This window comes from Ambystoma mexicanum, chromosome 11, assembly GCF_040938575.1.
Source record: "Ambystoma mexicanum isolate Mex_15411 chromosome 11, UKY_AmexF1_1, whole genome shotgun sequence".
NCBI lineage: Eukaryota > Metazoa > Chordata > Amphibia > Caudata > Ambystomatidae > Ambystoma > Ambystoma mexicanum.
Genome location: NC_090934.1, coordinates 1433050576 through 1433061113, shown reverse-complemented (window position 1 = coordinate 1433061113; position 10538 = coordinate 1433050576). Strand labels below are relative to the sequence as shown.

The 10538-nt window shown below is 46.1% G+C and overlaps 1 protein-coding gene across 5 annotated transcripts in view; it reads left to right on the top strand.

Moving 5' to 3' along the window:
* The first annotated feature begins 885 nt into the window (after positions 1 to 885).
* The window catches only part of MCTP2 (multiple C2 and transmembrane domain containing 2), a 1028969-nt gene continuing 1019316 nt past the window's right edge, over positions 886 to 10538 (top strand). For 3 of the 5 annotated variants that reach the window (XM_069625066.1, XM_069625063.1, XM_069625067.1), the window contains exon 1: positions 886 to 1038. The gene's annotated coding sequence lies outside the window, so the exon portion shown is untranslated. Of the gene's footprint in view, positions 1136 to 1163; positions 1312 to 10538 lie in introns of those variants that run through there. The other 2 variants (XM_069625064.1, XM_069625065.1) reach the window with 2 other exon arrangements.

Genomic DNA, 10538 nt, shown 5'->3' with positions numbered 1-10538 from the left:
GTGCTTAGCATCTTGTCGCTTTGGCACCTCACCCTTCCCTTGCATTGTGTGGCAGAGACTGCATGTTTCCGCGTCCGTGGGGGGAGAGGAGCAGGTTTGGAGTGGAGGGAGGCTGCCCCTCTCGCTGGCCTGCCAGATGGTAACATCAGTTACCCTGCCCCGCCTTGCGCGGCCCTGCGGCATTGCCCAAAAGTGGCCCACAGTTGCAAATGGCACTTCATTCTTTTTGTGACAGACTGTTTGAGTAGTACCCAAGGAGAGGTCATTGGTAAAATGTGATGCAAATTGTGAATGGTAAAGAAAATGGAGTCCTTAACACTGGTGAGGCCCGTGAAGTAACATCAAAGTGGCTCACATGGGCCAAAAAATGTGGCCAACTTTGACCCCAAACATTGGCCCACTCTAGCATTTTGGGTTCGTGCACTGCCATTGCCCTATAGGCCAGTCCGAGCCCTGTCTCCAGCTTGATCCTCGCCTCTATTTGATTATGTTTCAAAATTGGAAAGGAGAGGCCTGGTGACATACTCGTTATGTTGCTGTTCTTAAATCTGAAACGTCACTCCTTGCAGTGTGGCAGTCTGTCTTTTCTGTTTGTTTAATTCTGTTGTTTTGTTTTGACTTCGCCTTTCCAAAAATCAAACGTCCCATTGCCTTGGTTTTGAAAATAAAGGGGCGTTTGAAAAGCCCTGTGGCCCCCATCGTATTTCCTTCGCAGGTAGCTGCTGATGTTGAAATGCGTGTCCCTCCGTTCAGATCAGAAACCCTTGCTGCCCCGCTGCTGCCAGCCTTCGCGTGTGTGATGTAACCTGGAGGAGCCTCGGGGCTGCTCTGTGTGCGCGGCTTAGCGTGTGGGCGGGCCGGTGTGAGGAGGACCGGCTCCTCCCTGCTCTTGCGGAGGGACGGGCCGGGGGCAGGGCCCGGTCTATGTGTCCGGGGCAGGAGGAGGAAGTGCTGGGCGCCGTAAGAAGCTTTCACTGCTGCCTGACTGCATCAGACTGGAGAATGGGGTCCGGGAAAGGGAGGCATGCAACTTCTCAGGTGAGGGGCATTTGGACTGTGTGTGTGGGCTGAAGAGCAGACATAAGAAGAGAGCCCCCACCCCAGGAGAAGGCAGACCACGGCATACCAGGGAGAGGTATGTTTCATAGCTCCCAGACAGATCAGACACAGCACACCTGCGTTCTCAGCGCGGGAGGGGCATGCGAAGCAACACACCCCCATCACAAGTGAGCACAGTGCCCCCAAAGCGAACTACAGCCCAGATCTTGCGAAAGATGACTGATGTGCTCGGCTAAAGCACTTCGACCAAAGGTAGGACCCCATCCCCCACACTCACCAACCCCCTCGGGGGGTGCCCCGTCAGCTGGTACATCAAGGACACTTTTGCCAGACCTTTTTTGCTGAATGCGCAGGAAGTGCAAGTGGGCGCTTACTTCCAGGGTCGTGGATACCAGCGAGGAAGGCCCACGCGTTTGTCTCCAGTGATGCTGGAGAGGGGCTCCAGAGAGTGACTAGTACGCAGGGAGTGGCTGGTCCACAGCTCACGAGAGCTCGTGCTAGGCTCCTCATTGCTGCTTTCCTCTGCATTTAGGTATCTTCAGTTCTGCGCATAAAATGGTCAAGGCTTTCCCCTTTACCAATCTATGGGCAGAAGAACTTTATGTGCAACACTTTACGCTGGGAGAGAGATCATCAGTTCAGCCAGTCTCGCATTTCATCCGCTTTCAGATATCTACAAGCGGATGAAATGCGGGACTGGGTGAACTGATGATATCTGCCAGCTTCAGACTTTATTACACTGAAACTGACGCTTAGGCTCGGTAAAGTGTAGCTAACAGGTAGGAGAGGAACCGAGAGAGAAAACACTCTCCTCCCAAGAAGAGAAGGCCCCCCAACAGAGCAGCACTCAAATGTGTGTCTCTCCAGCACAGCTAAGGTGCACACATTGACATCTGTCCGTTCAGCGGGAGAGGCATGGGGGCGTCAGGGCAAGGGGCCCTGCCCCCAGAGCAGCCCGCCACACCCCTCCGATGGGCCACCAACTTGTGGAACGAGAGACAGACGTTCAATGAACATCAGGCCAGCCTCGGGCGCCCGCTGCCTGCGGGCTTTCAGCGCCCTACAAACAAATCCATTCCTCTCTGAGAGTGGCCAGTGGGGTGCTAGACCGACGCGCGGGCCCCCAATTCTTCCAAAACAGGCCACTTCTCCTTCTGATGTAATAAGAGCCAGCTGTTTCGGCGAGTGCAAACAGCCCCCCAGATCCCCCCAATCCCCCATCCCAACTGTTATGGAAACATTGGGGGCCTGTAAATGGCAAATGTACATATCACGCAGTGGGGGAGGGGCAATTTAGTGATAGGACTGGGTCAAGGAGCATTAACCTCCAGCTAAGGGGAAAGGTCACGGCTGTTCCCAAAGTATCACTGTGTTTGGACTTCACCATGCACCATAGATTAGTGTATGTTTATAACAAGAATGACTTTATTTTCACTCTACTTCACCTTTTAAATCATGCACCCATTGCAACACCCTCCCCTCCCTCGTGCCTTTTTAGTACCCGTTTCCTTAACGCTAGCTCTCCCCCCTCCTTTTTCCTCCTCCACACCTGAGGAGTGTTCCCTCTTCAGCCCACAGTCAGGATGCCCCTGGCGGTGGCACAATGTGACATCATAACACTTGTGTAAATCTTTCCACTATCAATTGACCCCAGTGGCCGGATTACAGAAACTCTGCACCAAGGCAAGTGCACGTTTGCATGGTACTAGCAGTAGGGCAAAGTTTGACCGATGTTTAAAAACACTGCAACAGATTCAGAAACCATTTCACCGTAACAACTGCAGTTTGGCATGGTTTAAGCACCAGGGCACAACATTGAACTAGTGCAAAATATATACATGTTCAATGCGTTTTTGCGATAGGACAAAGTTTGCTCGTTTTATTTTTTTTAAACATCGGGAAATATTTGAAAACCATTACAACATGACGAGTGCAATGGTTTCCAAATATTTCCCAAAGTGTTGGTGTGTTTTTTTTTTTTTATTTTTTTTTTAAGAGCAAGCTTTGCCCTAGTGCTAATACTGTGTAATTTTGCACTTTCACCAGTGCAAAGTTTCTGTAATCTGGCCCCTGGGTGCATTTTTCCATTCGATATTTTTCTTATATTTTAAATAATCTCTTTAAATTTGCATACTAGTCCATAACATTGACACGTTATGTTATTTTACTTGACATTTATATAGTGCCTTTATGTATCATTCAAAGCACTGGTAGGTTGGTAAAAGAACAATGTTTTTGTTGCACATTTGCATTAGCAGAATATTTCTATGCAACTGCATATCATCTGGAGATCACTTCTAACCATTTTAGAACCTGCACAATCGAGTGTTGTAGGATTCCTGCTGTTTGTTTATAGGATTGCTGCTTGTTTATAGGATTCCTGCTGTTTGTTTATAGGATTGCTGTTTGTTTATAGGATTCATGCTGTTTGTTTATAGGATTCTTGCTGTTTGTTTATAGCCAAGACCACTCGCTCTTGATTGACACTGTGCTGGAAATGGAAAACATTTACTGGGGAAACTGTCACCTCTTTGAGGGGCAGGGGGCTGTGGAAAGGCGTGGCCCCCGACCAGGTTCTGCAACACGGTAGCTCTTCATAGAACCCAATCCTGTTCATTTGCTTAAAGGTAAAGAGCATTATGGGAGCATCATAAGGTGCACAATTGTAAAGGTTAAACATGTATTATAGTGATTCAGTAAGAAACGGTGAAGCTAAGGGAATAATGACTCTTCTGTTGTGATTGGTCAAAATATTCACCCTGATAAAGAGATGTCTGTACATTGCAGGACTTTGAAAAGCTGCAACAGTATATGAGAGACTTTGGCAGTTTCTGCATGTAGTGTCAAGGGCTGAGTCTTCTGAAAGCCTGTTGAAGGATGAGTATCTGCAGGATAATACCGCTTCAGAACAGATCTGGCTTGTGGGCCGAGTTTAACGTGAATTTGAACTGCTGAGAAGTGAGTTTGCACTGCCAAACCCGGATTCGTGGAACTGTGCAGTGTATTTCTGCCGTGCATAGTCATTTTGAACTGCAAAAATGACTATGCACTGACTTTGCCCGGGCACAAATCAATTCTGCACAGTTCCATGAATCAGGGTTTTGTGTCGGCAGTGCAAAGTCACTTTTCAGCAGTGAGAATTCACTTTGAACCGGGCAAATATTCTGTGAATCGGCCCTGGGGAGTTATAGCACAACGAGCAGTCTGCTTTCAGAAGCCTAGGAAGCACTCCATTAGCTATTTGAGATACAAGATCTGGGAGAGTCCTATGCCGCCCCAAGGTCTGGTTGACTGATATTTCAAGAGGGAGGGATGCGGGTTGCTGCAATTCGTGGAGGGGAAGAGCCCAACATAACAGGTGGGCGGTAGGAGAGATGGGTGGTAGAAGGAAAAGATTGTAAATTACCCAACCCTATTGTCTTGATGATATATTTACAACACGCTTAATACCCAGTGGTTTCTGAGTGCAGACCCAGAGATCGAACCTGTGTTGCTCAGTGTCCTCTTGCTTCCAAGGCGAGCACGTTGCCTCTGAGATATCCTCCCGAGCCATCCTGTCGAACCATCATGACCTTGTTTTGATGCTTAAATTTAAGATTACATTTCCAAGTCATATGATTAAAGGTGGTCCTGCACAACTAAATAAATAATGTATACAGATGTTATACATGGATTACTTGTCACCATCACAGGGGGTTAGGAGTGGTACTCGACTAACTAGTTGGGCGGAGGGTTGTGAACCAAATAACTCAGATTTTGGGTGGCACTGTGAACTTTTTAAACTTTTGGGAAAAGTATATGGAAAAGTTTGAGATAACTGTGGGGGGGGGATTGAGTTATGGTCCTGTAATGCAGGGATGGATTCTTCACACCAAATACCAATAGCAATCACGTTAATTGTAAAGTATACATTAAAATACATAATTATTACTTCTCATCCTGATTTACGTGCTTTTATCAACACTCAAAAGCCGCACAATTTGTATGCATATACTGTGGGATGGGGGTGCATAGCATGTCGGGATAAGGGGGGCTGGGATTGAAGACAATGGTGAGTGGGTTAGTCCTTCTTTTATATTGTTGGCCGTCACATTTTTTTTTTTGTCTTGAAAATCTGGTCACCCTAGTGATAGGCCACCAGCTATTTATAAGTATGTCATCAGTGCTGTCGATTGGGCCGGCTCTCGCCAGATTCAAAATCCAGCACCGGATTAGTAGCCGGATCTTGGGAACCGGCCAGAGTCGGCACTGTATAAAAAAAAAAAACAAAAGCACACGCAAGCGAACTGTAACTTCCTCTGGTGACCCGTGCAAGGGGTCACAAGAGGAGGTTACAGTCCTCAGCCACGACCCGGTCCTCAGCCATGACGCAGTTTTATTTATTTACGCAATGTTTGTTGGATACATGGACCCGGATTATTTATTCATGCAATGTTTGCTTGATACCTGTATCCGACAACATTGCATACATAAATATACAGGTATCTGATAAACATTGCATACATAAATATACAGATATCTGATAAACATTGCATACATAAATAAATACCCCTGTTAACATTGGAACTTTCCCACACGATGCAGTCATCCAACTGCTTTCAGTGGGGAGTTGCACGAGCTGTGCCGTGTGGGATTCAAGTAAAAGAAAACGTTGCATTCGGCGAGAGAAATCACCCTGTTTGAAAAGTAGCCAAAGGGGAGTTAAAAAAAAAATGGGATGCAGATTGTGTGTTTTAAAGAATATTTGCTCAGCAGCACTTGTCAAAGCTATTATTCGCCTCATAGTGAAGTAACTCATCGTGGAATTGATTTGTAGTTTTGAAAAGAAGCATGAACTATTATTTTGGGCAACCCCCCCCCCTAACTCCGCCTCTTGTGAGATCCCCACCAATTTTTTTCCATTTCCACCACTGTATGTCATTGATAGAAAAATGTCAGCTGTGGTCCCAGCGCCAGTACCCGCAGCCACTCACAGTCCTGATCTTCAACACTCTTCCCTCCTCTTCTCAGATGGCTCACCCTGGTCAGGTCTCAGTATTCCCCAGTTGCGTTAGGAAGAGTGTGACCTCTCTTGCTCTCAGCTGATCCTCCAATGGGGGTCAGACTATCATTCTCCACTAATTGTAGTCGCGAAGAGCACTGGGCAATGCCACACTCCCTCTCCTCCGCCCACAGCCAACATAACACTGCTGCCATTTGCATCCTCCAAAGGTGCTTAAACAATGGTCCACGGCCATCATTGGTAACATTCTCCCTGTATGGTATCAGGTAATATCTCCACCAAAAATATTGCCGTGTATATGCTCGTCGGGAACGCCAAAGGCAATGTTTTTGGAGGGGATAATTTGTGGGAGTGGGGGTTGTGGGTGTGTCCTCCGCACATTTAAAAATAATGCGGGGGTGTCCCCCACAGGGTCCCTGCCTCAATATCGCTGCAGAAACATGGCAATATTTTTTCGGGGATATTAACACATGGAACCCCCTGTATGATATATGATCATATATAACGCACTTAATACCCAGAGGTATCTAAGCGCGGACCAGGGGGTCGAACCTGTGCTGCTCTGTGACTGCGTTGCCCCTGAGCAATCCTGTAGAGACGTAGAGTACAGATAATCTCCTATAAAACAGAGTGTACTTGTAGAGGTTCCTCAGAGGGCTAGAGTACTATAACGTCGACCAACCACCACTGCTATCACGACCTCACACTGCTAGAGCACTAACTGTGTACTTCTGGAGGTCCAAAGCTACACGTTTATAGTCCTGAGGATGTACCTCTGGAGGATGCTGACACTACTTAAACCCATAATTGACTGAATGCTGCTGGGGTCCTATATCACTGAAGGTGTCGGTCATGAACACGTCCATGCAGATAAGAGCTTGTAGCAATATTAGGGTACTGCCGGGGGAAGTGCAAACTAGTCGGGCCCTGTAGCCTTGATGAAGAACCGCTAAAGTTGCCCCACAGAGCTAGGTTCCTACAGCACGCACAGGGTGCTATAGCACACCCAGAGAGGGGGATTGGCCAGCCTCAGTAGCTAGCATCATTAACAAGGCATGCTTGAGAAAGTTCATGCTGCTACAGTTCTATGAGGCTGACGGGGCCCACCTACGAGTGGGTCCTAGAACACTGACCGTGGAGAAAGCTCACACTGCTAGTGTCCTATAACACTGACAGGGCCCACCTAGAGGTGGACCACACAACAACAGTATTATAATAGTGACAGTGGAGAAAGCTCACACTGCTAGTGTCCTGTAGCTCTGTATGGGCCCACCTAGAGGTGGATCACACAGCAACAGTATTATAACAGTGACGGTGGAGAAAGCTCACACTGCTAGTGTCCTGTAGCTCTGTATGGGCCCACCTAGAGGTGGATCACACACGGGGCCGGCCCATGGCCTGTGCAGCAGGTGCGGCTGCACTTAGCCCCGCGCAGACAGAGCCATTGACTCCCTCTTGCAGGCTACAGCGTGGGCCGCGTGCTCAGTCCATAAGCTCGCTGCAGCCCACTCTGAGCGCACTCGGAGGGAGGTGTTGGGTGTCCTGACCCACGTTTAAGCTATCATGCCACAACATTTGGTGCTGTGGGCTTAGAAAATTCAAGATGGCGGAAAACCCACATGTGCGCCGAAATCCAGGAAAGCTGCGCAGTTTGTGCGCACACCGAAATGGTTGCCTCACTTGCCACCCACCAGTGCGAGAACGAAAGGCCGGGTTGCCATGAGGGAAATGGGTTGCCAAAGGAAAAACAGTAGCGCCGGTTAGCTTCAAAGCGCTTTAAAACCACCATTGGACTACCCGCACAGTAGTCTGAAACCATTGGGAATGGAAATGCTGATTGCCAAATGCAACCTAGAATGGTGGGGAATTCATTTCTTAAATCTCAAAAATGGGTGCAGTACCAGTACTCGCCACTATCCAAAAGCCGGCATTTTAAAACCACACCAGATTTTACTTTTTTGTGTAAAACTGAATGAACCCAAAGCAGGCTAAAGAAAGACTTACTGAGAGGTGGATCCAATGTAAAGTTATATTCTGAAGTGACTTGAAGGTTTATAACAAGACTGGCAGCGCTATGGAGTCAGCAGTTTAAGTTGCACTGGATTTAAAGACACTAAAATCGAAAATGTTTAGATTAAATGAGTGACCTATGTTTGGTGTCACATGCCTTTGTAACTGTTGAAATGTCATAGTTTTGCACTTAGAATCAGCATTCTAGCTGCATATGTGAAAATGTTTAGTTTTATTTGAATGCAGAAACTGGGGAACAGAAATGACAGCTTAAAGAGATTCCAATTTGCCTGGCAACTACCCCCATCAGGAGTGAAACTTGAGTCACAGCTGTGTTCCCAGGCCTAGCTGCCCTTTTTCTGCTCACACTAAGGATATGCCATCTATCTGATAATTGAATTACCTGTGCTCTGCAGGAGAGTGAACAATGCAACTCCCTTCACCCAGGCAGAGGGTTTATTGAGAGGATCATAAATGGCTTCCTCTTGAACAATGAGCCTCTCCTGACTCAGGCAAAGGTTTTATTACAGCAGTCGTAAAATGTAGCTTCCTCTTGGCAGAAGCTGGGAGGAGCACTGCCTGTGAGAGCAAGCTGGCTTGGCAGAACTGGATAAACCAGTATTTCTACCTTGTGCTGAGAGGAAACCACACCCCTTTGGAGCCAGAACATAACTTTAAAAAGATGGATCACTCATAGTACGGACATGTGAAAATTTTATAAATGACACCATAATTCTTGTGATTTTTCTGCCCACATTTTAAGAGGTTTTTCGACCCGGTGGCATGTTCAGGGGGGTTTTAGCGGAAAAGTGGATATTACTCTAAATGTATGCATGTTAAAAATCTGAAACTTCATCAGTTAATGTCCATACTCCCTGCACACATGTATGTAAAGTTGGGTCAATGTCAAAGTGAAAAATCAGTTAAAAAGTCAATTATGTGCCATGTCTGAATGCAAGCTCTTAGAAACAGCAGATTTGGACAGAGACATGGCTAAATTCAGCCACACCATGTATATGTAATTTCAAGCAACTGTGTAACTGTGAAATATGTCTTTTATTATCAAATATAGAATGTGTGCAATCTGACAGAGGAGTGTCCTATCTGCAAGCCATAAAATGACATCCCTCTGACTCACAGTTCATTCCCCAATCAAATAAGAAATGGAAGTTTGACCAATTAGAAGCTGAGAGAGAGGTAAGGTCAGTGATGCTAGAACACACCCACATTCTAAACACATAAAAGCAGACAGACAGGACAGATAGGGACCTTCAATTCCATTTGCTGCAACGCGCTCTGCCGGACCATACAACATCCAGAGATCCAGACTTCAAATTCATCAACCTCCAGAAAGCCAAACTAGAGACCAGGCCAGAGAGAGAAAGCAGTGCTGTACCCAGAGAGAAAGCAGTGCTGTGCCCAGAGAGAGACCCGAGCCCAGTCCAAAACCCTGACCAGATCCGTGACGAGGCCCATTTAATTCAAGAATATAGTGTGAGTACCCAGCAGGACTGTGTAGAACCAATCTCCTAGTTAAAATAATATAATTCAATCTATTTAATCTAAGTAGAACTGCCTCCTAACTGTCACCTGTCATTTGTAAAGCTGTCACTTGTCATTTCCTAGTTGCAAGCTGCACTTGTCTTTTTGAACTTTAAAATTTCAAATCTGAAAAACGACCTTCACAAAATCGCTCATATCTCCGCAACCGTTTGTGCTAGAGACTTGCAGTAACTTTTATCTGAAAGCTTATAATCGTGGCTTTCCTATGAACCTAGAACCGCATTCCCACCCCTTATAGTTTTACCGCAATCGCGGAACACGCATTCGCGAATTTTACCGCGATTTGCAAATTTCTTCACATGTAAAAACTGCTGCTGCTTGCCTTCCATTTGCCAGAAATTCGTTAACCTGCTAACTATCCCTGCATCATTGCTAGTGTGAGCCTGGACTAATATTAACTAGATACCACTCACCCTGAACCTCTGAAAGGAAATTAAAAGCATTTCCAGCATATTTCTCATCCATTGCTAGCACATATCAAAGCATTTTGCCTGTGTTTTCAAAACTCCTATCTGTTTTCTGTAAGCTTGCTGGGATTGAACTGAATCACATTTGATTGCATTTCTGAGAACTGTGTGTTTTCCTTCCATTTCCTTGCCTTGCATCAAAGGGGGGGAGGGGATTGCCAGAGAAAAGTGATTACATTGTTTTGTTGAAATCATATTGAGTATTTCTATACTGCATTTCATTCATTCAACCTTGCATCCATTTGAACTCTATAAAGCATTTTGTACCACCTTCTTCTTTTGTTCCTATTCACCTGTGTGCTACCTTATCCATTTCATGTCAACTCCTTATTGATTATAGAGAAGCGTGTTAGTGCCAGATTCTCCGTTGTTAATCTTTATCATATCAGATTAAGTGTGCTATTCAATTATTAATTTATTATAAGGTGTGATATATA